Source organism: Salvelinus namaycush, chromosome 13, assembly GCF_016432855.1.
Source record: "Salvelinus namaycush isolate Seneca chromosome 13, SaNama_1.0, whole genome shotgun sequence".
NCBI lineage: Eukaryota > Metazoa > Chordata > Actinopteri > Salmoniformes > Salmonidae > Salvelinus > Salvelinus namaycush.
The window spans coordinates 4,459,326-4,486,352 of NC_052319.1; positions in this window are offsets into that span (position 1 = coordinate 4,459,326).

Sequence of the window (27,027 nt, forward strand, 5' to 3'; positions counted from 1 at the left end):
CACATGATCTCAGTATATATAAACCTGTTCTGAAAGGCCCCAGAGTCTGCAACACCACTAAGCAAGGGGTACTACCAAGCAAGCAGCAATATGAAGACCAAGGAGCTCTCCAAAACAGGTCAGAAACAAAGTTGTGGAGAAGCACAGATCAGGGTTGGGTTATAAAAAATATCCAAAACTTTGAACATCCCAGGAGCACCATTAAATCCGTTATTAAAAAATGGAAAGAATATGGCACCACAACAAACCTGCCAAGAGAGGTGGCCAAAACTCACGGACAAGGCAAGGAGGGCATTAATCAGAGAGGCTACAAAGAGACCAAATATAAACTTGAAGGTGCTGCAAAGCTCCACAGTGGAGATTGGAATATCTGTCCATAGGGCCACTTTAAGCCGTACACTTCACATAGCTGGGCTTTTAGGAAGAGTGGCTTAAAGAAAAAAAGGCATGTGGGAGACTCACCAAACATATGGAAGAAGGTACTCTGGTCAGATGAGACTAAAATTGAGCTTTTTGGCCATCAAGGAAAACGCTATGTCTGGCGCAAACCCAACACCTCTCATCACCCCGATAACATCATCCCCATAGTGAAACATGGTGGGGGCAGCATTATGCTGTGGGGATGTTTTTTATCGGCAGGGACTGGGAAACTGGTCAGAATTGAAGGAATGATGGATGGCGCTAAATACAGGGAAATTCTTGCGGGAAACGGGTTTCAGTCTTCCAAAGATTTGAGACTGGGACGGCGGTTCACCGTCAGCAGGACAATGACATTATTCACACTGCTAAAGCAACACTTGAGTGGTTTAAGGGGAAACATTTAAATGTCTTGTAATGGCCTAGTCAAAGCTCAGACCTCAATCCAATTGAGAATCTGTGGTATGACTTAAATATTGCTGTACACCAGCGGAACCCATCCAACTTGAAGCAGCTGTAGAAGTTTTGCCTTGAAGAATGGGCAAAAATCCCAGTGGCTAGATGTGCCAAGCTTATAGGAGACATACCCCAAGAGACTTGCAGCTGTAATTGCTGCAAAAGGTGGCTCTACAAAGTTTGGGGGGTGAATAGTTATTCAAGTTCTCTGTTTGTCTGTTTTTTTGTCTTATTTCTTGTTTGTTTCACAATAAAAAATATTTTGCATCTTCAAAGTGTTGTGTAAATCAACTGATACAAACCCCCAAAAATTCTATTGTAATTCTAGGTTGTAAGGCAACAAAGGGGTTGAATACTTTCTCAAGCCACTGTAGACCTAAAAAGAAACTCAAAAGATGCTATTCTTTAGAAAATGAATTGTCTTAGTAACATGTTTTTTTATGACTTTCCTAAACGAAATCTTAAAATCAATATCTTTGTGATATTACATTTATTTATTAGATTGGTGGCTATAGGTTTTCGTCGAGGCCTGGCTATTCTACTGTTAAATATGCATACGTCATGACGCTTTGAGGTAGAAATCATCAGAATGTATTTGTCTTTATGTTATTTATCTCACAGTTCTGCTAGAGTGTAAAATACACACTGTATTTAGGAATAGTCAGGGACTGGTGGGTTCAAGGTTGTTATTGAAAATAAGCTATTGAAATTACTATATTGAAAATGATCAGATTGACCCTCTTGGCGGTTCTAGTGTTAACACTGAGGTTAGAGCTAAGGACAGGGCCACCACACACATGGCTATGGCAGAAATTCCTGAGGCTATGGCTGAGGACAAGAACAAGTACAATAAGTCCAACTATGACCTCCGCAGAGTCATCAAACGAGCAAAGACAATATAGGAATAAGTTGGAATCATACCGCATGTGGCAGGGGCTACAGTCCATTATGGATTACAAAGGAAGACGCAGCCATGATCTGCCCAACGATGCCTCTCTTCCAGTCGAACTCAATACCCTTTATGCACACTTCAGCAATAACAACGTCGTACCATGCGTGCCCCCACCGACCCAGAGGACTAGGTGATCTCGCTGTCCGAGGTCGACGTGAGTAATGTCTTTAATCAGGTCAACACTTGCAGGGCCACGGGCCAGACGGTGTTCCAGGGCCCGTTCTCAGAGCATGCGCAGATCAGCCGGCAGGCATAATTTTCAACCTCTCCTTGTCCCAGTTTGTAATCCCCACAAGTCTTAAAATGACTACCATCATTCCTGTTCATGACACAATGACTAACATCCTGTACCACTCACATCTCTGATCATGAAGTGCTTTGAAAGGCTGGTGGTTATGGAACACATCATCCCAGACACCCTAGACCCACTCAAATTTGCATTCCACCCCAACAGATCCATACACAATCTCAGTTGCACACCATACTGCCCTCACCCACCTAGATAAGAGGAATACCTATGTGAGAATGCTGTTAATTGATTACAGCTCAGCATTCAACACCATTGTCCCATCCAAGCTTGTCACCAAGCATAGGGCCATGGGACTGAACACCACCCTAGAATTCCTGACGGGCCGACCCCAGATGGTGAGGGTAGGCAAAATCACCTCTGCCACGCTGACCCTCAACACGGGGGCCCCACAGGGGTGTGTGCTTAGTGTTAAGTTCATGTTTTAAGTATCCCTATACTCCTGTTATTACGGGGCTATCACGGAGTCAAGAGTGCGCATGCGCTGGAAGTCTGTTCGTTGTTGGACCTAGCCTGGAGTGTAATGGCTACCTTGTAGTGTGTTCATATAGTTGAGTAAACTTTGTTAAACTGGAACCTTGTCGTTGTGTCATTTCGAGTTAACATTGGTAGCAGACGATGGCTTCTAACTACAACGTGCCACCTCGCTTCGACGAGAAGAGGTCGTACGAAAGTTGGAAAAATGAACTGGGAATCTGGACACGCGTTACTAATCTGGACGCGAAAAAGCAAGCACTTGCGGTGGTATTATCGCTCGAGGGAAGAGCGAGAGATACAGCACTGGAGATATCCGTTGAGGATTTGAACAAGGATGACGGTATGGGAACTTTGATCACAGCACTGGATTCTGTATTTCTTAAAGAAGAGAAAGACCGTGCCTACGAGGCATATTCAAACTTTGACAGTGTTACGAGAGATATTTCGGTTGCAATGGCGGACTACATCATTGATTTCGAACAGAGGTACAATAGAATGCGCAAGTACGACATGGTTCTCCCAGATGCAGTGTTAGGGTTCAAGTTGCTAGACACTGCTTGTCTAGATGGTAGGGAGAAACAGTTGGCGTTGACTGCTTGTACTGTGCTGACTTTTGCATCTATGAAGTCGGCACTAAAAAGAATATTTGGTGAAAAGACGTCTGTCGCGCCAATAACAGATGGAATGCAAGTGAGTGACGCAGCATATTACACCGAGCAGCACAGAAAAGGCGCCAAAAAGTCACGTTCTCAAGATAACCAGAAGAGGGCGCCATTTCCCGGCACAAATCCACTGGACACATATGGAAGGAGATCGAAATGTGCTATTTGTCAAAGCACTTACCATTGGGTTAAAGACTGTCCTCATAAAAATGAACAAGTTAAACTAACAGAGGAAAATGTAAACACAGAGATAGAGCAGTGTAACATTACACTGTTTTCAAATGAATCTGCTTCTGATACTGAGATTTTTATAGTTGAATCCTTAGGATCTGCTGTGATTGATACTGCATGTACACGGACAGTGTGTGGTGCAAAATGGCTTGATAGCTATGTCAGTGAACTAAATATGAAGGAAGTACAAAATATGATTGACACACCAAGCAACAGAGCTTTCAAATTTGGAGACGGGAGAATTGTCCATTCTACCAAGAGAGTTAAGATACCAGCAAAAATTGGTCAGACTAAGTGTCACATTGAAACAGAGGTGGTCCCTACAGATATCCCCTTACTATTAAGCAAAGCTTCCCTCAAGAAGGCAGAGGCTGTACTAGACATAAAAAATGACAAGGCAGTGATGTTTAAACAACCAGTGACTCTTGAACTTACTACCTCAGGCCACTATTGTGTAAACATTTTAGACAAAGACATCACACAGTGTCCATGCAAAAATGAGATTCTGACTGACACAGAGCACATGAAGATTCTGACAGTCACAGAGAACATGAGCACTAAAGAAAAACACAAAGTATTGTTAAAGCTTTACAAACAGTTTGGACATGATACAGTTAACAGACTTCAAAAGTTACTCAGCAGTTCAGGGAATAATGATGATGAGAAGTACGAGTCTGGAGACAAAGTGTACTACAAACGAGTTGACTGTCAAGAGTGGAAAGGACCGGGAGTAGTCATTGGTCAAGATGGTGTGGTGATATTTGTGAGGCACGGAGGCATGATTGTCAGGGTGCATCACTCAAGATTGCGGAAAGTAAATGATCAACAAGATAGAGGGGCTGTTGCTGAGAATCAGTCTCCTAATGAAAATGACAAAAAGGACACAGTAACAGACACAAACCTACCAGATGTCGCATCCAATGATATGGACACCGAAACTGACATAGGAAATGGAGCAGAGACCTTCAACCATGACACAGGTAATACTGTTGAGCGTTCAAATGAGGAAAACATTCAACAGCCACATGTGTTAAGAGAACATGGTTGTTCCAATCTGAAAACTGGACAACCTGTTAAATACACGGACAGAGAAAGTGGTATTCCACATACAGCAACCGTCATTGGACGAGCAGGAAAAGCAAAACACAAGAACTGGTACAACTTGCAGTACTCTGAACCAGCTACACTTTCTGGTACAACAGGGTCAGCTGACCTGCCACTTGTAGATAATATCAGAATTGAATCAATGGAAAATCGAGAAAAACAGAATGACATTCAAAATGATGATGTACTTGAAACAAAGGACGTGTCATTTGACTCAGCTAAGCTAGATGAGCTCAGTAATTGGAGGAAAAATGGAGTGTTTGAGGAAGTCAAAGACATTGGCCAAAAGTGCGTCTCAACAAGGTGGGTGTGTACCCTTAAAGAATCCTTAACTGGAATAGTGCCCAAAGCACGTCTAGTGGCTAGAGTTTTTGAGGAGCTGGCTGCTAAAGAACTCCCAAAAGACTCACCGACATGGGCCTCAGAGTCACTCAGATTGCTGATGTCAGTGATCTGCCAGAAAAAATGGAAACTTAATTCCATAGACATCAAATCTGGATTTTTGCAGGGAACAGAGCTGTCAAGGGACATTCACATCCGACCTCCGCCCGAAGCTAAAAGTGAAGGAACACTGTGGAAACTAAAAAAGTGTGTGTATGGACTGGCAGATGGATCACTCTACTGGTACAACAAAGTCAAGGCAACAATGCTGAATACAGGTGGAAAAATGTCACAAGTGGATCCTGCAGTCTTCTATTGGCTTGATCAAGACTGCAATGTGACTGGAGTACTTGCCTGTCATGTTGATGACTTTATCTGGGGTGGCTCACAGACCTTTGCTTCAACTGTGATTCCACACCTCAAAGCTGTTTTCTAGGTTGGCCGTGAGGAGCATGATCATTTTTGTTATGTTGGCATAGAGTTTATTACAGTTGATGGAAAAATACTGATGCAACAGGAGAGCTATATCAAGAATCTTCAACCTATCCACATGGATTCTTCAAGAGCCGTACAAAGGAATTCCCCTCTGTGGAATTGAAGCTGGTCAATTGAGGTCAAAGATGGGACAAATTTTATGGGCTGCGAGACAGAGTAGACCTGGTTTGATGGTTGCAACTTGGCATCTAACACAAAACACGCCACTGTACAAACCATTCATGAGGCAAACAAAGTTGTTCGTAAACTGGAATCACAACAAGTGACGTTAAAGTTTCAGCATGTTGGAAAAGATGACTCTTTGAAACTAGTTGTCTTCAGTGATGCTTCGCTAGGTTATCACTGGTGGGACAAAACGGCACTTCCTACCTGTAGTTTGTGTCACTGACAACTACTCATTAGTTGATGCTGTGAAGTCAACCAAGTCTGTCACAGAGAAAAGACTTTGAGATTAGCAGCATCAAGGAACTTATTCAAGCACAGAGAATCCAGCGGATTCTGTGGTCGACCACAAAGGAACAGCTTGCTGACTGTCTGACTAAAAAGGGAGCATCCGGTCTTGTGCTCCTACAGGCTCTCGCTCCTACAGGCTCTCAGTAATGGAAAGTGGCAGCCTGTAACACAACCCATTTGTAATGGGGATCTTGAATAATACTTGGACCTTTAATTATGTTGTTGATGTTTTATTTGTCTTTAAAGAAAAGGGGGAGATTGTTAAGTTCATGTTTTAAGTATCCCTATACTCCTGTTATTACGGGGCTATCACGGAGTCAAGAGTGCGCATGCGCTGGAAGTCTGTTCGTTGTTGGACCTAGCCTGGAGTGTAATGGCTACCTTGTAGTGTGTTCATATAGTTGAGTAAACTTTGTTAAACTGGAACCTTGTCGTTGTGTCATTTCGAGTTAACACTTAGTCCCTTCCTGTACTACTTGTTCACCCATGACTACGTGACCATGAAGACAACAGTGATAGGCCGAATCACCGGCGACAATGAGACAGCCTACAGGGAGGATGTCAGTGACCTGGCAGAGGGGTGCCGGGACAACAACCTCTCCCTCAACATCAATAAGACAAAGGAGCTGATCGTGGACTACGGGGCTGCAGTGGAGCGGGTCGAGAGCTTCAAGTTCCTCGGTGTCCATGTCACTAAGGACTTAAAATGGTCCACTCGCACAGTAGTGAGGAAGGTGCGACAGCTCCTCTTCACCCTCAGGAAGTTGAAAAGGTTTGGCATGGGCTCTCAAATCCTCAAAAAGTTATACAACTGCACCACTGAGAGCATCTTGACTGGCTGCATCACTGCAGTGGTGGTGCAAACAGCCCTGTACATCACTGGGGCCGAGGAGCTCCCTGAAATCCAGGACCTCTATATCGGGCAGTGTGAAATGAAGGCCCGGAAAATCATTAAAGACTCCAGCCACCCAAGCCATAGACTGTTCTCTCAGCTTCCGCACGGTAAGCAATACCGGTGCATCAAGTCTGAGACCAACAGGCTCCTGAACAGCTTCTATCCCCGAGCCAAAAGACTGCTAAATAGCTAACAGAATGGCTACATGATCTGAGTTGACCCTTGCGTTTTATTTTTGCACTGTCTATATGCACACTCACAGGACTCTACACGCACACACTTACACTCCAACACATACATAACATGCACACATATTCATACTGACTCACATACACACACAAACACTAATGTTAGCAGTTGATGTTACTCTTCAATAACAGATCCCAAAGCAAATCAGGGGGAGAAAAATAGGTTTATTCAAAGAGGAGATGTTAAGTGATTCTCTCCTGTGATTCTCTCCTCAGAACAAAGGGACAGGATGTAGTTTTATAACCCAGCCCTAGCCTGTGGTTGACCAATTAGAATTCCTTGCAATCAAACTGTTGTGTATTTATATTCAAAATATTCTTAGACTAAACAGTCATAATTTACACTGCTGCTACTTTGTTTATCATACAGTATATCCTGACACCACTTTTTCCACTGTTTCTATCTACAAGCCAGACTGCTGAACACTTGAACTGGACTGACAACCTGCTCTGATTCTCTGCAACGAAGCACACACACACACACACACAGCTACCAGACTCATATTATACTGCTCACTTTTTACACACACACTTTTTATTATTTCTTATTTTTGTTGCATTGTCGAGAAGGATCCTTTCGAATAAGCATTTCGTTGGAAGATGTATTCCATGTGTATCCCGTACATACCACTAATAAAACATAAAACCAAACAATTATGATTGTATTGGGTACTATAATAGCAATTCAAAAACACATAGACATATACAGCATATTAAATAGATTAGAACACAACCTGGTATGCAGGCAAAGGATAACACAATGAATATACAATACAGCAAAACCAACAATAAATCATCTGTATGATACATGGACGCATGGACACAAATGTAAACAACTGTGGACGGAGGTGGTCTTCCAATATTCATCTGATTCGCGAGCAGAATACACCACAGATTCTCAGACTCATTGGGTGCCTTAGCTTTTTCCGCACTGAACTGCTATGGTCAGTTATATTACATTGGATGTGTTTGTGTGTGTGATATGGCTTACTGTATGCATTTTCCCATTATTTCACCACAAACTGACTCATTAGAGATCCCCCCTGAAGTTTGTCTGCATATGTGTGTGTGTGTGTGTGTGTCTGTGACGTCTGGCCTGCCTGCTGTCTCTCTCCTTGCCCACTCGTTGGTTCTCTAGTTATGCCCAGACGCGTACAGTAACAGCACTCACGCGTCGTTAAGGCCTCGGCACACAGCTGACGGGCATTGCTATGCATTATTTAAGGTGCACTTTTCCCTGTCTGGAACTGGCTTCGGAGCCTCTTATTAAAATGGAAGCCACTTACCGGTGAGCAGAAAGGATGTGACAAACCCCCAAGGCTAATTAAGAAAACTGGCTGTTTCCTCACCTCCAGCAAGGCAACAGTAAAGAACCAATGAGGTGGCAGAGTTAGAATGGAATGAACACAGGAGATTCCTTTTCTCCTCCTCTGTAATATGTGACCCTAATCTAAGCGCTTCCAGGGATATGGTGAAGAGGAAAAGGCAAAGGGGAGAGTGGGTTTAAGTTGAGCAATTTTTTACATTCAGCATCACTGTCTAGGGAAATATTATACTTTTTCTAACAAAGATATCTACATATATTTCAGGATGTTGTTTATACCTGGAAATAATCAGAATACATGTAAACGTTACAATTTTGAAAACATGGCTTGCACAAAAAAACGTAATTTGCTTACCACTTTTTCCATGTGGTTTATTCCTTCTCAGACTCCATGAAATGATGAGCTCTAAATATTTGGTCAAATTATTAATTTAGTGTACGGTTTCCTGAAAACAAGGGTGGCTCAACTTACCCACTTTCCCCTACTGTTGCTAGCTATCTCCCTTTCTAACCGAGGTGCATGAATAAAGGAGCTACCTGGAAATGGGAAAAATATTCAGAAATTCTCAAAGGACAATGGAAGTTGACTACAGATGCCATATCTTCATTTGATTATCTTGTTGCAATAATCTTCCTGCAAGCTTGTAGTGTGTTCAAGGTTTCAATTTTCACTTGAAAAAACAAAACGGTTTGCCCTAACGCAAAATGTTTCAACCCATAAAAAAATGTCCATTAATAATTATTCCACATAATAATTTGCATTTCCTGTTACTGCAGGATTATTTTCCTGCTGTGAGAAACTGGGTCAAGTTAAGATTTTGGAAAAAGGATCTGTCACATTCCCGTAAACATGCTTACCTCAGATGGAAAAATCTTAGATGTGATCCTGTGTGGCTTAATATGTAGCAATGCATGGCACAAGCAATTCCCGAGGTCATGGATTAAATTCCAGCAGGGATCACATTCTAAATACATGTACACTTCCTGTAACGTGTCACTTTGGATAAAGGTGCAAGTCAAGAGGTAAACAGTCGCTTGTGAAAATATTCACCTCCCTTGGCATTTTTACGATTTTGTTGACCTACAACCTGGAATTAAAATAGATTTTTGGGGGGTTTGTATCATTTGATTTACACAACATACCTACCACTTTGAAGATGCAAAATATTTTTATTGTGAAACAAACAAGAAATAAGACAAAAAAAGAGAACTTGACCATGCATACCTATTCATCCCCCCAAAGTCAATACTTTGTAGAGACACCTTTTGCAGCAATTACAGCTGCAAGTCTCTTGGGGTATGTCCCTATAAGCTTGGCACATCTAGCCACCAGGATCTTTTCCCATTCTTCAAGGCAAAACTGCCCCAGCTGCTTCAAGTTGTATGGATTCCGCTGGTGTACAGCAATGTTTAAGTCATACCACAGATTATCAATTGGATTGAGGTCTGGGCTTTGACTAGGCCATTCCAAGACATTTAAATGTTTCCCCTTAATTTTTTATTTTACCTTTATTTAACCAGGTAGCCTAGTTGAGAACAAGTTCTCATTTACAACTGCGACCTGGCCAAGATAAAGCAAAGCAGTGCGACACAAACAACAACACAGAGTTACACATGGAATAAACAAACATACAGTCAATAACACAATAGGGCTATTACAGATGGGCTATGTACAGGTGCAGTGATCTGTGAGCTGCTCTGACAGCTGGTGCTTATAGTTAGTGAGGGAGATATGGGTCTCCAGCTTCAGTGATTTTTGCAATTCGTTCCAGTCATTGGCAGCAGAGAACTGGAAGGAAAGGCGGCCAAACGAGGAATTGGCTTTGGGGGTGACCAGTGAAATATACCTGTTGGAGTGTGTGCTACGGGTGGGTGCTACTATGGTGACCAGTGATCTGACATAAGGCAGGGCTTTACCTAGCAAAGACTTAACTGACCTGGAGCCAGTGGGTTTGGCGACGAATATGAAGCGAGGACCAGCCAACGAGAGCATACAGGTCACAGTGGTGGGTAGTATATGGGGCTTTGGTGACAAAACGGATGGCACTGTGATAGCAAATTGGATACAGTCTGAGTAGAGTGTTGGAGGCTATTTTGTAAATAACATCGCCAAAGTCGAGGATAGACAGTTTTACGAGGGTATGTTTGGCAGCATGAGTGAAGGATGCTTTGTTTGCGAAATAGGAAGCCGATTCTAGATTTAATTTTGGATTGGAGATGCTTAATGTGAGTCTGGAAGGAGAGTTTACAGTCTAACCAGACACCTAGGTATTTGTAGTTGTCCACATATCCTAAGTCAGAACCATCCAGAGAGTGGACGGGCGGGCAGGTGCGGCAGCGATCGGTTGACGAGCATGCATTTAGTTTTACTTGCATTTAAGAGCAGTTGGAGGCCACGGGCGGAGAGTTGTATGGCATTGAAGCTCGTCTGGAGGTTAGTTAATTAACACAGTGTCCAAAGAAGGGCCAGAAGTATACAGAATGGTGTCGTCTGCGTAGAGGTGGATCAGAGAATCACCAGCAGCAAGAGCGACATCATTGATGTATACAGAGAAGAGAGTCGGCCCGAGAATTGAACCCTGTGGCACCCCCATAGAGTCTACCAGAGGTCCGGACAACAGGCCGGACCTCTGGTAGACCTAAGAATGTGGTGATTGACAGAGTGAAAAGCCTTGGCCAGGTCGATGAATACAGCTGCACAGTATTGTCTCTTATCGATGGCGGTTATGATATCGTTTAGGACCTTGAGCGTGGCTGAGGTGCACCCATGACCAGCTCGGAAACCAGATTGCATAGCGGAGAAGGTACGGTGGGATTCAAAATGGTTGGTGATCTGTTTGTTAACTTGGCTTTCGAAGACCTTAGAAAGGCAGTGTATGATAGATTGTTCTGTAGCAGTTTGGGTCTAGAGTGTCTCCCCCTTTTGAAGAGGGGGATGACCGCGGCAGCTTTCCAATCTTTGGGGATCTCAGACGATAAAGAGGTTGAATAGGTTAGTAATAGGGGTTGCAAAAATTTTGGCTGATAATTTTAGAAAGAGAGGGTCCAGATTGTCTAGCCCTGCTGATTTATAGGGGTCCAGATTTTGCAGCTCTTTCAGAACATCAGCTATCTGGATTTGGGTGAAGGAGAAATGGGGAGGCTTGGGCAAGTTGCTGTGGGGGGTGCAGAGCTGTTGACCACAATAGGGGTGGCCAGGTGGAAAGCATGGCCAGCTGTAGAAAAATGCTTATTGAAATTCTCAATTATTGTGGATTTATCGGTGGTGACAGTGTTTCCTTTCCTCAGTGCAGTAGGCAGCTGGGAGGAGGTGCTCTTATTCTCCATGGACTTTACAGTGTCCCAGAACTTTTTGGAGTTTGTGCTGCAGGATGCACATTTCTGTTTGAAAAAGCTAGCCTTTGATTTCCTAGCTGCCTGTGTATTGGTTCCTAACTTACCTGAAAGTTGCATATCGCGGGGGCTATTTGATGCTAATGCCGTACGCAACAGGATATTTTTGTGCTGGTCAAGGGCAGTCAGGTCTGGAGTGAACCACGGGCTATATCAGTTCTTGGTTCTATATTTTTTGAATGAGGCATGCATATTTAAGATTGTGAGGAAAGCACTTTTAAAGAATAACCAGGCATCTTCTACTGACGGAATGAGGTCAATCTCCTTCCAGGATACCCGGGCGAGGTCAATTAGAAAGGCCTGCTCGCTGAAGTGTTTTAGGGAGCGTTTGACAGTGATGAGGGGTGGTCATTTAACCACAGACCCATTACGGATGCAAGCAATGAGGCAGTGATTGATGAGATCCTGGTTGAAGACAGCAGAGGTGTATTTGGAGGGCAGGTTGGTTAGGATGATATCTATGAGGGTGCCTGTGTTTACAGATTTGGGGTTGTACCTGGTAGGTTCATTGATAGTTTGTGAGATTGAGGGCATCAAGCTAAGATTGTAGGATGGCCGGGGTGTTAAGCATGTCCCAGGTTAGGTCACCTAACAGCACGTGGTCTGAAGATAGATGGTGTCCAGGTCACAGCTGGTGGCAGAAGGTGGTCTATAGCAAGTGGCAACGGTGAGAGACTTGTTTCTGGAAAGGTGGATTTTTAGAAGTAGAAGCTCGAATTGTTTGGGCACAGACCTGGATAGTAAGACAAAACTCTGCAGGCTATCTCTGCAGTAGATTGCAACTCTGCCCCCTTTGGCAGTTCTATCTTCTCGGAAAATTTTATATTTAGGGATGGAAATTTCAGGGGTTTTGGCAGAGTGTTCTAAAGCAGTGAATAAAACAAACTTAGGCAGGAGGCTACTAATGTTAACTTCTCTGCGCTACGGATCCCTTTAGCGGGATCATTTTCCTAAACAACCGCTGAATTGCAGGGCGCAAAATATTACTAACAACAATATACAATATAATCATGCAATCACAAGTGAAATATAACAAAACACAGTTTAGCTTGTTGTTAATCCACCTATCGTGTCAGATTTTGAAAATATGCTTTGCAGCGAAAGCAATCCAAGCTTTTGTAAGTGTACCAATCAATGCTACAACAGCTAGCCCCAAATTAGCATGTTCACGAAAGTCAGAAAAGCAATAAAATGAATTGCCTACCTTTGATAATCTTCAGATGTTTGCACTCACGAGACTCCCAGTTACACAATAAATGTTATTTTTGTTCGATAAATATTACTTTTATAACAAAAAAAACACCATTTGGGTTGCGCGTTATGTTCAGAAAACCAAAGCCTCGTTCCGTTCGACGAAAATTCCCAAAAGTATCCGTAATGTTCGTAGAAACATGTCAAATGTTTTTTATAATCAATCCTCAGGTTTTTTTTAACAAACATAATCGATAATATTTCAACCGGACCGTAACCTATTCAATAAAAGAGAGAAAGAAAATGGAGAGCTACCCGTCTCGTGCGCAGGAACTAATCAAAGGACACCTGACTAGTTTTGAAAAATCTCGCGAATTTTTCAAAATAAAAGCCTGAGACTATGTCTAAAGCCTGGTCACAGCCTGAGGAAGCCATTGGAATAGGAATCTGGTTGATACCCCTTTAAATGGAAGAAAGACGGGCAAGGAAACACAGATAATTATTTATTTATTTTTTAGATTAGATTAGATTTCCTCAGGTTTCCGCCTGCAGAATCAGTTTTGTTATACTCACAGACAATATTTTGACAGTTTTGGAAACTATGGAGTGTTTTCTATCCTAATCTGTAAATTATATGCATATTCTACGATCTGGACCTGAGAAATAGTCTGTTTACCTTGGGAACGTTATTTAAAAAAAAAATCTGACCCCTAGCGTCAAGAGGTTAACTTCTTAAGACTCGGGGGCGGTATTTTCGTTTTTGGCAAAAAACGTACCCATTTGAAACTGCCTATTTCTCAGCCCCCGAAACTAGAATATGCATATAATTGTCAGATTAGGTTAGAAAACACTCTAAAGTTTCCAAAACTGTCTTAATATTGTCTGTGAGTTAAACAGAACTGATATTGCAGGCGAAAACCGGAGGAAAATCCAATCAGGAAGTGTCCCTGTTTTTGAAACCTCTCTGTTCCTATGCATCCCTATTGCCCATTTAAAGGGATATCAACCAGACTTCTTTTTCTATGGCTTCCCTAAGGTGTCAACAGCCTTTAGACATAGTTTCAGGCTTTTATTTTGAAGAATGAGCGTGAACGACCACATTGCGTAAGTGGATAGGTGGGGGCTCTCAGAGTGAGTTGTGCGCAAAAGGGAAAGGCAGCCATTGTTACTCCTGGTCCTAGTGAAAAGCCAACTGTCCCGGTTGATATATTATCGAATAGATATTTGAAAAACACCCTGAGGATGGATTATAAAAAACGTTTGACATGTTTCTGTGGACATTATGGATATAATTTGGAATTTTTGTCGGCGTTGTCCTGACCGCTCTTTCCGGTGGATTCCTGGGCATAATGCATCAAACTAACGGAGGTATTTGGATATTAAAAAATATCTTTATTGAACAAAAGGAACATTTGTTGTCTAACTGGGAGTCTCGTGAGTGAAAACATCCGAAGATCATCAAAGGTAAACGATTAATTTGATTGCTTTTCTGATTTTCGTGACCAAGTTACCTGATGCTAGGTGTACTTATTGTTTTGTCGAGCGATCGATAAACTTACACAAACGCTTGTATTGCTTTCGCTGTAAAGCATAATTTCAAAATCTGAGACGACAGATGGATTAACAAAAGGCTAAGCTGTGTTTTGCAATATTGCACTTGTGATTTCATGAATATGAATATTTTCTAGTAATATTATTTACCTGTGGCGCTATGCTACGCTATGCTAGTCAGCGTTTCTGATGACAATTATCCTGGATCCAGGATGGGTGGTTCAGAAAGGTTAACGCAGTCCGGAACATATCCCAATCCACGTGATCGAAGCAATCTTGAAGCGTGGAATCAGATTGGTCGGACCAGCGTTGAACAGACTTTAGTCTCTGTCTATAGGCAGGGAGCAACAAAATGGAGTCGTGGTCAGCTTTTCCGAAAGGAGGGCGAGGGAGGGCCTTATATGCATCGCGGAAGTTAGAATAACAATGATCTAGGGTTTTACCAGCCCTGGTAGCACAATCGATATGCTGATAGAATTTAGGGAGTCTTGTTTTCAGATTAGCTTTGTTAAAATCCCCAGCTACAATGAATGCAGCCTCAGGATATGTGGTTTCAAGTTCACATAGAGTCAAATAAAGTTTGTTCAGGGCCATCGATGTGTCTGCTTGTGGGGTAATATATGCGGCTGTGATTATAATCGAAGAGAATTCTCTTGGTAGATAACGCGGTCAACATTTGATTGTGAGGAATTCTAAGTCAGGTGAACAGAAGGACTTGAGTTCCTGTATGTTGTTATGATCACACCACGTCTCGTTAATCATAAGGCATACCCCCCCGCCCCTTTTCTTACCAGAAAGATGCCTGTTTATGTCGGCGCGATGCGTGAAGAAACCAGGTGGCCGTACCGACTCTGATAGCGTGTCTCGAGTGAGCCATGTTTCCGTGAAGCAAAGAATGTTACAGTCTCTTATGTCTCTCTGGAATGCTACCCTTGCTCGGATTTCATCAACCTTGTTGTCAAGAGACTGGACATTGGCGAGTAGTATGCTTGGGAGTGGTGCGCGATGTGCCCGTCTCCGGAGCCTGACCAGGAGACCGCTTCGTCTGCCCCTTTTACGGCGTCGTTGTTTTGGTTTGCCGGCTGGGATCCGGTCCATTGTCCTGGGTGGTGGGCAAAACAGAGGATCCGCTTTGGGAAAGTCGTATTCCTGGTCGAAATGATGGTGAGTTGACATTGCTCTTATATCCAGTAGTTCCTCCTGACTGTATGTAATAAAACCTAAGATTACCTGGGGAACCAATGTAAGAAATAACACGTAAAAAACAAAATAGTTTCCTAGGAACGCAAAGCGAGGCGGCCATCTCTGTCGGAGCCGGAAGTAGGATCATCTGGTGGCAGCATCATGCTGTGGGGATGTTTTTCATCGGCAGGGACTGGGAAACTGGTCAGAATTGAAGGAATGATGGATGGCACTAAATACAGGGAAGTTCTTGAGGGAAACCTGTTTCAGTCTTCCAGAGATTTGAGACTGGGACGGCGGTTCACCTTCCAGCACGACAATGACCCTATGCATACTGCTAAAGCAACACTTGAGTGGTTTAAGTATTATCCAAGATAGCGTAGCAGTCAGGCGTCTTTTGTCTTCGTCTTGTTGTGTCCAGTGTATATATCTTTATATATCTTTTCTCTTCGCATATATTTTTTTTATATTTTTCTTAACCCCAACTTCAACATACTCTCCTGCAACCCGCCTCACCCAATGTGGTATGGATCTGCTATTTTCTTTACTTTAGAACCGAAAACTCCAACAGAGGCTAGCCAGCTAACTAACTACTAGCTAGTAGTCAGCTAGCCACTGCTGGCGTTCATCAGCTAACCTTTAGCCAGGACAACTCCTGCCAGTCTGTACAGCGTGTTTCAACCCAGAGCTTATCGGACTCCTTTTTCTCCATATCTCTGGATTCCTACCGCAAGCTCTGAACCCCTTCACCTGGATCATTGCAACTAGCTAGCTGCTATCCGATTGGCTTCTCCTGGCTAACATCTCTGTCCCAAAGCAAGCACCAATTAGCCTGGAGCTAGCCTATGCTAGGCCCATCTCTCGGCTAGCTGAAGAGGTCCATCAGCCACACCTTGGGCAACAATACCTATTTTGCCAATTGGCCTGGACCCCTTTTATTGCCAATACGGAGCCCCGCCGATCCATCACGACTGGAATACCGACGAAATCTGCCCGAGGGGGGTTTTCAACAGGCTCCTTTGTCGCGACGTTCCCTGAATGCCCATCTGTTAGCCGCGGCTCGCTAGCTGTCTAGAGCATACTGGACTGTTAGGTGAAGTGTTCCATCAGTCAATTTCTTGGGCTACAATACCTATTTTGCCAAATGGCCTTGACCCTTTAACTACACGGACGCCTGCTGATCCATCACGACTTGTCTGCCGACGTAACCGCACGAGGGGGCTACAACAACAGACTTCTTCCGTCGCGACCTCCCTCTAAGGCCCTTCTGCTAGCCTGGTAGCCCTGGCCCGCTAGCTTTCTGAATCGCCGTGTCTCCAGCCCGTCCAGCTACTCATTGGACCCTATGATCACTCGGCTACACATGCCTCTCCCTAATGTCAATATGCCTTGTCCATTGCTGCTTTGGTTACCCTCTTGTCCCACCTCCCAAACATGCAGTGACCTCACCTGGTTTAATTGATGTCTCTAGAGACAATACCTCTCTCATCGTCACTCAATGCCTAGTTTTACCTCAACTGTATTCACATCCTACCATACCCTTGTCTGTACATTAGGCATTGAATCTATTCTACCGCACCCAGAAACCTGCTCCTTTTACTCTCTGTTCCGAACGTACGAGACGACCAGTTCTTATAGCCCTTAGCCGTACCCTTATTCTACTCCTCCTCTGCTCCTCTGGTGATGTAGAGGTTAATCCAGGCCCTGCAGTGCCCAGCTCCACTCCCATTCCCCAGGCCCTCTCATTTGTTGACTTCTGTAACCATAAAAGCCTTGGTTTCATGCATGTTAATAATTAAACAACAACATTGACGAATACGCTGATTCGGGGAGCGAGTTTATTAGCAAGTGCATCGGCGATGTTGTACCCACAGCAACTATTAAAACATTCCCAAACCAGAAACCGTGGATTGACGGCAGCATTCACATGAAACTGAAAGCGTGAACCACTGCTTTTAACCGGGGCAAGGTGACCGGAAACATGACCGAATACAAACAGTGTAGCTATTCCCTCCGCAATGCAATCAAACAAGCAAAGCAACAGTATAGAGATAAAGTAGAGTCGCATTCAACGGCTCAGACACAAGGGGTATGTGGCCTTGTCTACAGTCAATCACGGATTACAAAAAGAAAACCATCCCCATCGTGGACCAGGATGTCTTGCTCCCAGACAGACTAAACAACTTCTTTGCTCGCTTTGAGGACAATACAGTGCCACTGACACGGCCCGCTACCAAAACCTGCGGACTCTCCTTCACTGCAGCCGACGTGAGTAAAACGTTTAAACGTGTTAACCCTCACAAGGCTGTAGGCACAGATGGCATCCCCAGCCGCGTCCTCAGAGCATGCGCAGACCAGCTGGCTGGTGTGTTTACGGAGATATTCAATCAATCCTTATCCCAGTCTGCTGTTCCCACATGCTTCAAGAGGGCCACCATTGTTCCTGTTCCCAAGAAAGCGAAGGTAACTGAGCTAAACGAATTCCGCCCCGTAGCACTCACTTCCGTCATCATGAAGTGCTTTGAGAGACTAATCAAGGACCATATCACCTCCACCCTACCTGACACCCTAGACCCACTCCAATTTGCTTACCGCCCCAATAGGTCCACAGACGACGCAATCGCAACCACACTGCCCTAACCCATCTGGACAAGAGGAATACCTATGTGAGAATGCTGTTCATCGACTACAGCTCAGCATTTAACACCACAGTACCCTCCAAACTCGTCATCAAGCTCGAGACCCCGCCCTGTGTAACTTGGTACTGCACTTCCTGACAGGCCGCCCCCAGGTGGTGAGGGTAGGTAACAACATCTCCACCCTGCTGATCCTCAACACTGGGGCCCCACAAGGGTGCGTTCTGAGCCCTCTCGTACTCCCTGTTCACCTACGACTGCGTGGCCATGCACGGCTCCAACAATCATCATCAAGTTTGCAGACGACACTACAGTGGTAGGCTTGATTACCAACAACGACAAGACGGCCTACAGGGAGGAGGTGAGGGCCCTCGGAGTGTGTAGTCAGGAAAATAACCTCACACTCAACGTCAACAAAACAAAGGAGATGATCGTAGACTTCAGGAAACAGCAGAGGGAGCACCCCCCTATCCACATCGACGGGACAGCAGTAGAGAGGGTAGTAAGTTTTAAGTTCCTCGGTGTACACATCAAGGACGAACTGAATTGGTCCACCCACACAGACAGTGTGGTGAAGAAGGCACAGCAGCGCCTCTTCAACCTCAAGAGGCTGAAGAAATTCGGCTTGTCACCAAAAGCACTCATAAACTTTTACAAATGCACAATCGAGAGCACCCTGTCAGGCTGTATCAACGCCTGGTACGGCAACTGCTCCGCCCACAACCGTAAGGCTCTCCAGAGGGTAGTGAGGTCTGCACAACGCATCACCGGGGGCAAACTACCTGCCCTCCAGGACACCTACACCACCTGATGTCACAGGAAGGCCATAAAGATCATCAAGGACAACAACCACCCGAGCCACTGCCTGTTCACCCCGCTATCATTCAGAAGGCGAGGTCAGTACAGGTGCATCAAAGCAGGGACCGAGAGACTGAAAACCAGCTTCTATCTCAAGGCCATCAGACTGTTAAACAGCCACCACTAACATTGAGTGGCTGCTGCCAACATACTGACTCAACTCCAGCCACTTTAATAATGGAAAAATGTATGTAAAAAATGTATCACTAGCCACTTTAAATAATTCCACTTAATATAATGTTTACATACCCTACATTTCTCATCTCATATGTATATACTGTACTCTATACCATCTACTGCATCTTGCCATCTTTATGTAATACATGTATCACTAGCCACTTTAAACAATGCCACTTTTACATGTTTACATACCCTACATTACTCATCTCATATGTATATACTGTACTCGATACCATCTACTGCATCTTGCCTATGCCGTTCTGTACCATCACTCATTCATATATCTTTATGTACATATTCTTCATCCCTTATACACACAAGTGTAAAGGTAGTTGTTGTGAAATTGCTAGGTTAGATTACTCGTTGGTTATAACTACATTGTCGGAACTAGAAGCACAAGCATTTCGCTACACTCGCATTAACATCTGCTAACCATGTGTATGTGACAAATACAATTTGATTTGATTTGAAATGTGTTTGCTTATTTTTTTCTTTAAGCAATGGATTTTTTTCTGGACACTCTTCCGTAAAGCCCAGCTCTGTTGAGTGTACGGCTTAAAGTAGTCCTATGGACAGATACGCCAATCTCCGCTATGGAGCTTTGCAGCTCCTTCAGGGATATCTTTGGTGTCTTTGTTGCCCATCTGATTAATGCCCTCCTTGCCTGGTCCGTGAGTTTTGGTGGGTGGCCCTCTCTTGGCAGGTTTGTTGTGGTGCCATATTCTTTCCATTTTTTTATAACGGATTTAATGGTTCTCTATGGGATGTTCAAAGTTTCTAATATTTTCTTAGAACCCAACCCTGATCTGTACTTCTCCACAACTTTGTCCCGGACCTGTTTTGGAGAGCTCCTTGGTATTCATATATATATACATACTGAGATATTCATATATATATATATACTGAGATCATGTGACACTTAGATTGCACACAGGTGGACTTTATTTAACTAATTATGTGACATCCGACGGTAATTGGTTGCACCAGTTCTTATTTAGGGACTTCATAGCAAAGGGGGTGAATGCATATGCACGCACCACTTTTCCGTTTTTTATTTTTTCGATTTTTTTGAAACAAGTTATTGTTTTCATTTCATTTCAAACATTTGGTCCATTTTGTGTATGTCCATTACATGAAATCCAAATAAAAATAAATTTAAATTACAGGTTGTAATGCAACAAAATAGGAAAAACGCCAAGGGGGATGAATACTTTTGCAAGGCACTGTATATTTACAACCCCAAACATGAGAATAGTGTGCTGTTAAACTGTTGATCTGATTTGCTACCACCAATTGGGTGACCTGGTCCCAGATCTGTTTATGCTTTCTTGACAACTCCTGTGGTCATTGTTTGACATTGTTGGGTGTACACAGCACAAACAGATCTGGGACCCGGCTATCAATCAGGAGATTTCATCACGTTATTTTCGTGACTGAACAAATCATAAAAAAATATTTTATTATTTTTAAATTAATTCCATACATTTTGTAGAACGTCAATCTGAGATGATACTTTTTCTCTTTTATTCCTCTAAATTCAAAAGGCACTCGCACATCTGAGTTATCTTTGTTGCAGGTGCATGGTAACACTGCTCTTTATTAATCTTTACGTATTGGCCTCAAGGTCTTCATCAGAGCTTTTTATTCCTCTGAAACATATATCACTATTAACATACGTTTGGTGGATCATTACCAATTTATCACGATCAATCACACATGTCGCTAATGTTTAAGCACAGTGTGCCCTAACGAACAATCCATCTACAATGTGCTTAAATTCATTTGCCTTCTTCGAATAAAAAAAGAGGATCGACAGTCTCCAAGACAATTCTCAATGCACCAGTTAGGTGTCCATGGCAACAGCAGCCTTGAATAAGCGTAAGCGAGGAGATCATTAGGAGGTGCGCTTTCTTCGCTCATCCTCTCTGCTGTATTAATAAAGAGTGGTAAACAACTTTCAGTGGCTTTGGCGCGTTGTGGTACCTCTGTGTCCTCTGACAGTGTGTTTGCTAATGTGCCACCTGTCATGGCGGATTCCGATATCAGTGCCAGCTGCAACATCAGGTACGCTTGCAGAAGCAACAGAGACGCTCATATAAAAATAAACATTTTCCCAAAAATGGAATACCTGCTAGACGTTTGACTCTGCTCCATATCTTTCTTTCCCTCCCCCTTTCTCCTTATCCCACTTATTTTGTTTAACTTACACAGGGGAACCAAGAGAAGAAAAAGAGCCCCCCCCCCCCCCCCCCAGTAGCACCGCATCTAATGAGCTTCTTATTCCCTTCTCAGAGGAGGGCAGGAAGCCCACTCGGATAACTTGATGGTCTACTATAGCCTAGAATACAAACAGGTGGAAACGCTAACAGAACTCGGCACAAATGTGGGGAGGCTAGATGACTGTTCACTGAGACTTTTAAACAACTTCTGCACCTTCTAGAAACACTCTCAAGCTCTTATCTCTATCCCCTCTGCCTTGGATGTTTTTGGCGTGATACTCATTGTTGAGTATAGTCATGTTAGATTTGCCCCAATCCTAATGCTTTGCATTTAAGCCCCAAAAATGTTTCCTTTGTCAATACCTTTGGTCCTTATTGCAAACACTTTTCTCTCATCTCAGCCATTTCACTCTGAAGCTGTTTTAATCACCATTGGTGACATTATGGTGACATCACTGAGCAGTTTCCTTACTCTCCGGCAACTCATTTATAAAGGATGGTTAGATCTAGTGTCTGGGTGATGTGATACAACGTCCACAGCTTAGCTTAACCATTTGTTCTTGCAATTCTACATATTTTGCCATGGGCAGAGAGAAAGATGTGCAGTTTAATAGCTAATCCCATGCTATTCTACACATTTTGTCATGAGGCTGAAAGGAAATATAGAAGATTTTCCAGTTTTCTTTCATATTTCCAAGCTATGAGCTCTAAAATTGTGAAAATTATGATAGTGCCCTTTCTGTGTAAGAGCCGTTTCAGCCTGTTCAGGTGGGGTGGAATTTTTGGGCCACTTCATGACGTCACAATGTGATCTGATTATAATAGACCAATGACTGTTCATCCGGGTAAGGGGGTGGGCTCCAGACCATTTCCGACACCTTGTAGAATCCATGCCCCGAAGAAATCAGGCTGGTCTGGAGGCAAAGGGGGGTCCTACCCGGTACTAGATGGCAACTTAGTGTGTTTTGCTTCCTAATGCCCACACGATCAGACTGAGGATTTCAAGGGCCAAAGGAGGCTCAGGAAAATAAATGATAAAAAATATATTTGAGTTATTTTCATTTAGAAAACAGTGATTTATTAGACAGACAGTGATAATTAAAAAATAAAATGACAAAGACTGCATGGGGGCTTTAAAGCACATCAACGGGACTGCAGTAGAGTCAGCAGTTCCTCGGCGTCCACATCACAGAGGACTTGACATGGACCAAGAACACCACCACTCTTGTCAATAGGGCACAACAGCATCTCTACTTCCTAAAGCAGCTAAAAAAATCTGCATGCCACCCTGGGTCCTCTCCAAATACTTCCACTGCAAAATCGAGAGCATCTTGACCAGTTACATCACGTCCTGGTACGGGAATCGCTCCGTTCACGACCACAAGGCCCTCCAGCGGATAGTTAATGCAGCCCAGTACATCACTGGGACCGTGCTCCCACCCATCCAATACATCTACGTGAAACGGCGCCTGAGAAAGGCCCGCAGCATCATCAAGGACCCCACACATCCCAGCCACGAGCTGTACACTTCCTTACCGTCCTGCAGACGGTATTGCAGCATTAGGTCTGATACCAACAGGCTCAGAGACAGTTTCTATCTACAGTCCAAGCCATCAGACTGCTGAACAATTGAACTGGACGGACCACCTGATCTGATTCTCCGCACCTTAACACACATGCACGCACGCACACACCCACACAGACATACACACATCCACACACACAACTGCTGCAAACAGATTCTTATTATGATGGCTAAATACTGCACAATTTAAACACTTGCCCCCCAATCTCCCTTCCCCAAAACTTGTGTAAATATTGGACTATAAATTGTGCCTTCCTGTATTACATTGCTAAAAATGTTATTATATTCTACTGAGCCATATTGTTTGTTCCTATTCTTATATTTTATAATTTCTTATTGTTGTTGCAAGAAGGAACCTGCAAGTAAGCATTTCGTTGGACGGTGTATACCATGTGTATCCCATACGACTAATAAAACTTGGGTCACACTTTATTTGGATAGTCTGGATTTTTCATCGGTAGATGCTATACAGATGGCCACACAATCTATTGATAAGCAACTGCTTGCTAAGGTTAGGGTTAGGTTTATAATAAACGTTAGGATAAGGATTAAGGTTAGGGTTAAGTTTAGGTTAAGGTTAGGGTTAAGGCTAGAGTTAGTAGATAGTTTGTTGAAATGTTAGTCTGTAGAACATCTACAGACTAGACTATCCAAATAAAGTGTTACCGAAACTTGAAAGCTAATTTCCTGCTATTCTACATATTTTGACATGAGGCTGAGAGAAAAATGTGCAGTTTTAAAGCTAATTTCCTGTAACAATTTTGTTTATGACATGTTCATACTTTATCTGGGGGGCTTGCGGGGGTTCATCTTACGCAACTGGTGAAACCGACCCCATAACTATACAGGCAGCTGAGACAATGCATTCTATCTCAACAGGTGGGAAAAAAATATATATTTTAAAGATATAGTTTTGTGAGAAACATTTACAGTGCCTTCAGAAAGTATTCATACCCCTTGACTTATTCTACATTTTGTGTTACAGCCTGACTTCAATATTGAATTTACAAAAAAATCGCACCCATCTACATACAATACCCCATAATGACAAAGTGAAAACATGTTTTTTACATTTTTTCAAATGTATTGAAAATTAAAGACAGAAATATCTAATTTACATAAGTATCACATACTGTACATGTTAGAATCACTTTTGGCAGCAATTATAGCAGTGAGTCTTTTTGGGTAAGTCTCTGAGCTTTGCACACCTGGATAGTACAGTATTTGCACACTATTCTATTTTGATTCTTCAAGCTCTGTCAAGTTGATTGTTGATCATTGCTAGACAGCTATTTTCAAGTCTTGCCATCGATTTTCAAGACGATTTAAGTCAAAACTGTAACTAGGCCACTCAGGAACATGCAACGTCATCTTGGTAAGCAACTCCAGTGTATTTGGCCATGTGTTTTAGGTTATTGTCCTACTGAAAGGTGAATGTGTCTCCCAGTGTCTTTTGGAAAGCAGACTGAACCAGTTTTTTCTCTAGGATTTTGCCAGTGCTTAGCCCGATTCCGTTTCTTTTTATCTTACAAAACTTCTAAGTCTTTGCCGATGACAAGCCTACCCATAACATGATGCTGTCATGGATCCCTCCAGATCTTTCATTACGCACACCTGGCCCCTATTCCCAGTGATCAGTAATTGTGTAAGTGTGCCCTTGATTTACCAGTGTCCTGTCGATTATTGTTACAATGTCCGTTGGTTTGTGTGAGTACCTGTACTGTGTGTTTTGGCTTTGTGCCATTGTGGATCTCGTCCCGTGTGTTAATCATTGTGCGCTTGTGTTATTTATTCAAGGTACTCCTCGCTCTTTTGTTTGGGTTTCAACCCTGTGTTTTGTATAGTGTTTGTTTGGTCTTCGTCCCCGTGCCTTTACACTGCACGCCGTAATTTGGGTGTAATAAAAAACCTATTACGCATTCCTGCGCCTGTCTCCCGACCCTTTATGCCAATGTGACCGATGCAGCCACCACCATGCTCGAAAATATGAAGAGTGGTGATGTGTTGTGTTGCATTTGTCCATAAACATAATGCTTTGTATTCAGGACATACAGTTAATTTCTATGCCACATTTTAATTTCAGGCTGTAACAATTTTTTTGTTGTTGAAAAAGTAAAGGGATATGAATACTCTGAATGAACTGTATTCTGCAGGGTAAATACTGACATCATTCTTAGGTGCTTGTACCCACAGATACGCAAAGCAGACAGCACATGTTGCTGGGTTACCAACGTCTTTCTCCTCTTTGCTATAATCTAAACTCATAAAAATTGGTAATAAAGACGCGTCCAGTAAAAATGACTCTGATCTGTAAATCAAAGGCATTAGATTGAGTTAATTGTCATTGTTTGTCACAGCTGTGTCTTGAATGATGGGTCATTACCCCAGGCCAATAAAAGGCTTGCATGCTGTCTTGTTTATTGATATGTTAAATGATCCATCTTTATCTTTTGGGAGCTGAATGAATCACACATTTGCTTGATGAAACAATGCCTATTTAGGTCCAACCGCCTCCATTACTAAATAAGAGCAGTTAGAGAGCTCTAGACTTTGTTTCTTTGGTGCCTGTTTTCCATGTTATTTTGGCATTAATTCGTGTCACATCAGTTTGCAAACAATGGATAAACACATTTATTGAGTGAGTAAAGCCGCATAAAAACATGGTCTCTTTCTTAATTTCTTGAGTAAGGCAGCTCCAAAATGCAGGTGTTTCAGCCTAGCTCAGTGCTTTCTGTAGTGGAGGGGCAGCCAGCGTAAAGTACAGAGCATAGGCGTTGGAAATCTTCTAGAGTTGCGCCGTGATTGGCTGTCACTCATGGGGACACTACGTCACCACATAATCTACAGGAAGAGCTAGGTAGCCCACTTGGATGCTGCCATAGATTTACATTAGAAGTGCCCATACAAGAAGGCTCAAGGTCATTGGTCACAGATAACAGTACGTCAGATCACGTTATATCTACCGTAGCTTTCATTGGTCTGATCATGTCAACATTATACTTTCAAAATCATAGCTAGCAAGCTAGACTAGAAGTCATCATCATGAATCATGTCGACAATTTACTGGCAAATTCTTTTCAATCCTTGTCATATGAAGATAAATTATAGACAAAACGTATCAGTGCTCATCGGCGATTGGACATTACACAAGTCGTAAATCGTATATTCAACATTGATGGGTTTGGAAGGAATCAGTGGCTAACTACAAGCGTTGCAAAGCAATCACTGTTTTTCTTCCCCTTCCTGCTATTCAGTGGAGAGGGTGTGTGGTCCAAGTCTGGGTTTAAGGATTTAAAACATCTGTCTGAAAGGCAATCCAGCATGACTTCTGCCACCATAAAAACAACTGGAAACTCAGAACTGGGAAATCTCAGACTTCAGTGAGTTCAAGACAACTGGGAACTCGGAAAAAACAAGCTACGACTGGGATAATCCGTTTTGAAATGTCATCCTACTCTGAATTCCAAGTCGGGAACTTGGCCCTCTTTCTAGAGCTCCGACCTGAAGATTACTGATGTCATAATTCAACCTTCAACCTTTTTTTTCTGAGTTCCCAGTTGTCGTGAAAGCAACATCAATCCAGAGATTACAGACTTTGATGACAAAGTTTTATGACAAAATTTGCCCAGAAGAAGGACCGCCGTGCCACTTTCCTGTTCCTCAAGTGAGCACAGCACAGTGGTGAGTCCAAAAATGTATTATATGATGCTGCATAAATTATGTAATATACCAGGGAGATATGTTTTACTGTAGCTTAGAAAGTAACACTAAGTGTAAGCTGTTAGTAGCCCATCTGACTAATTTGGTCCCTTTTTCCCCTCAGAACTTGT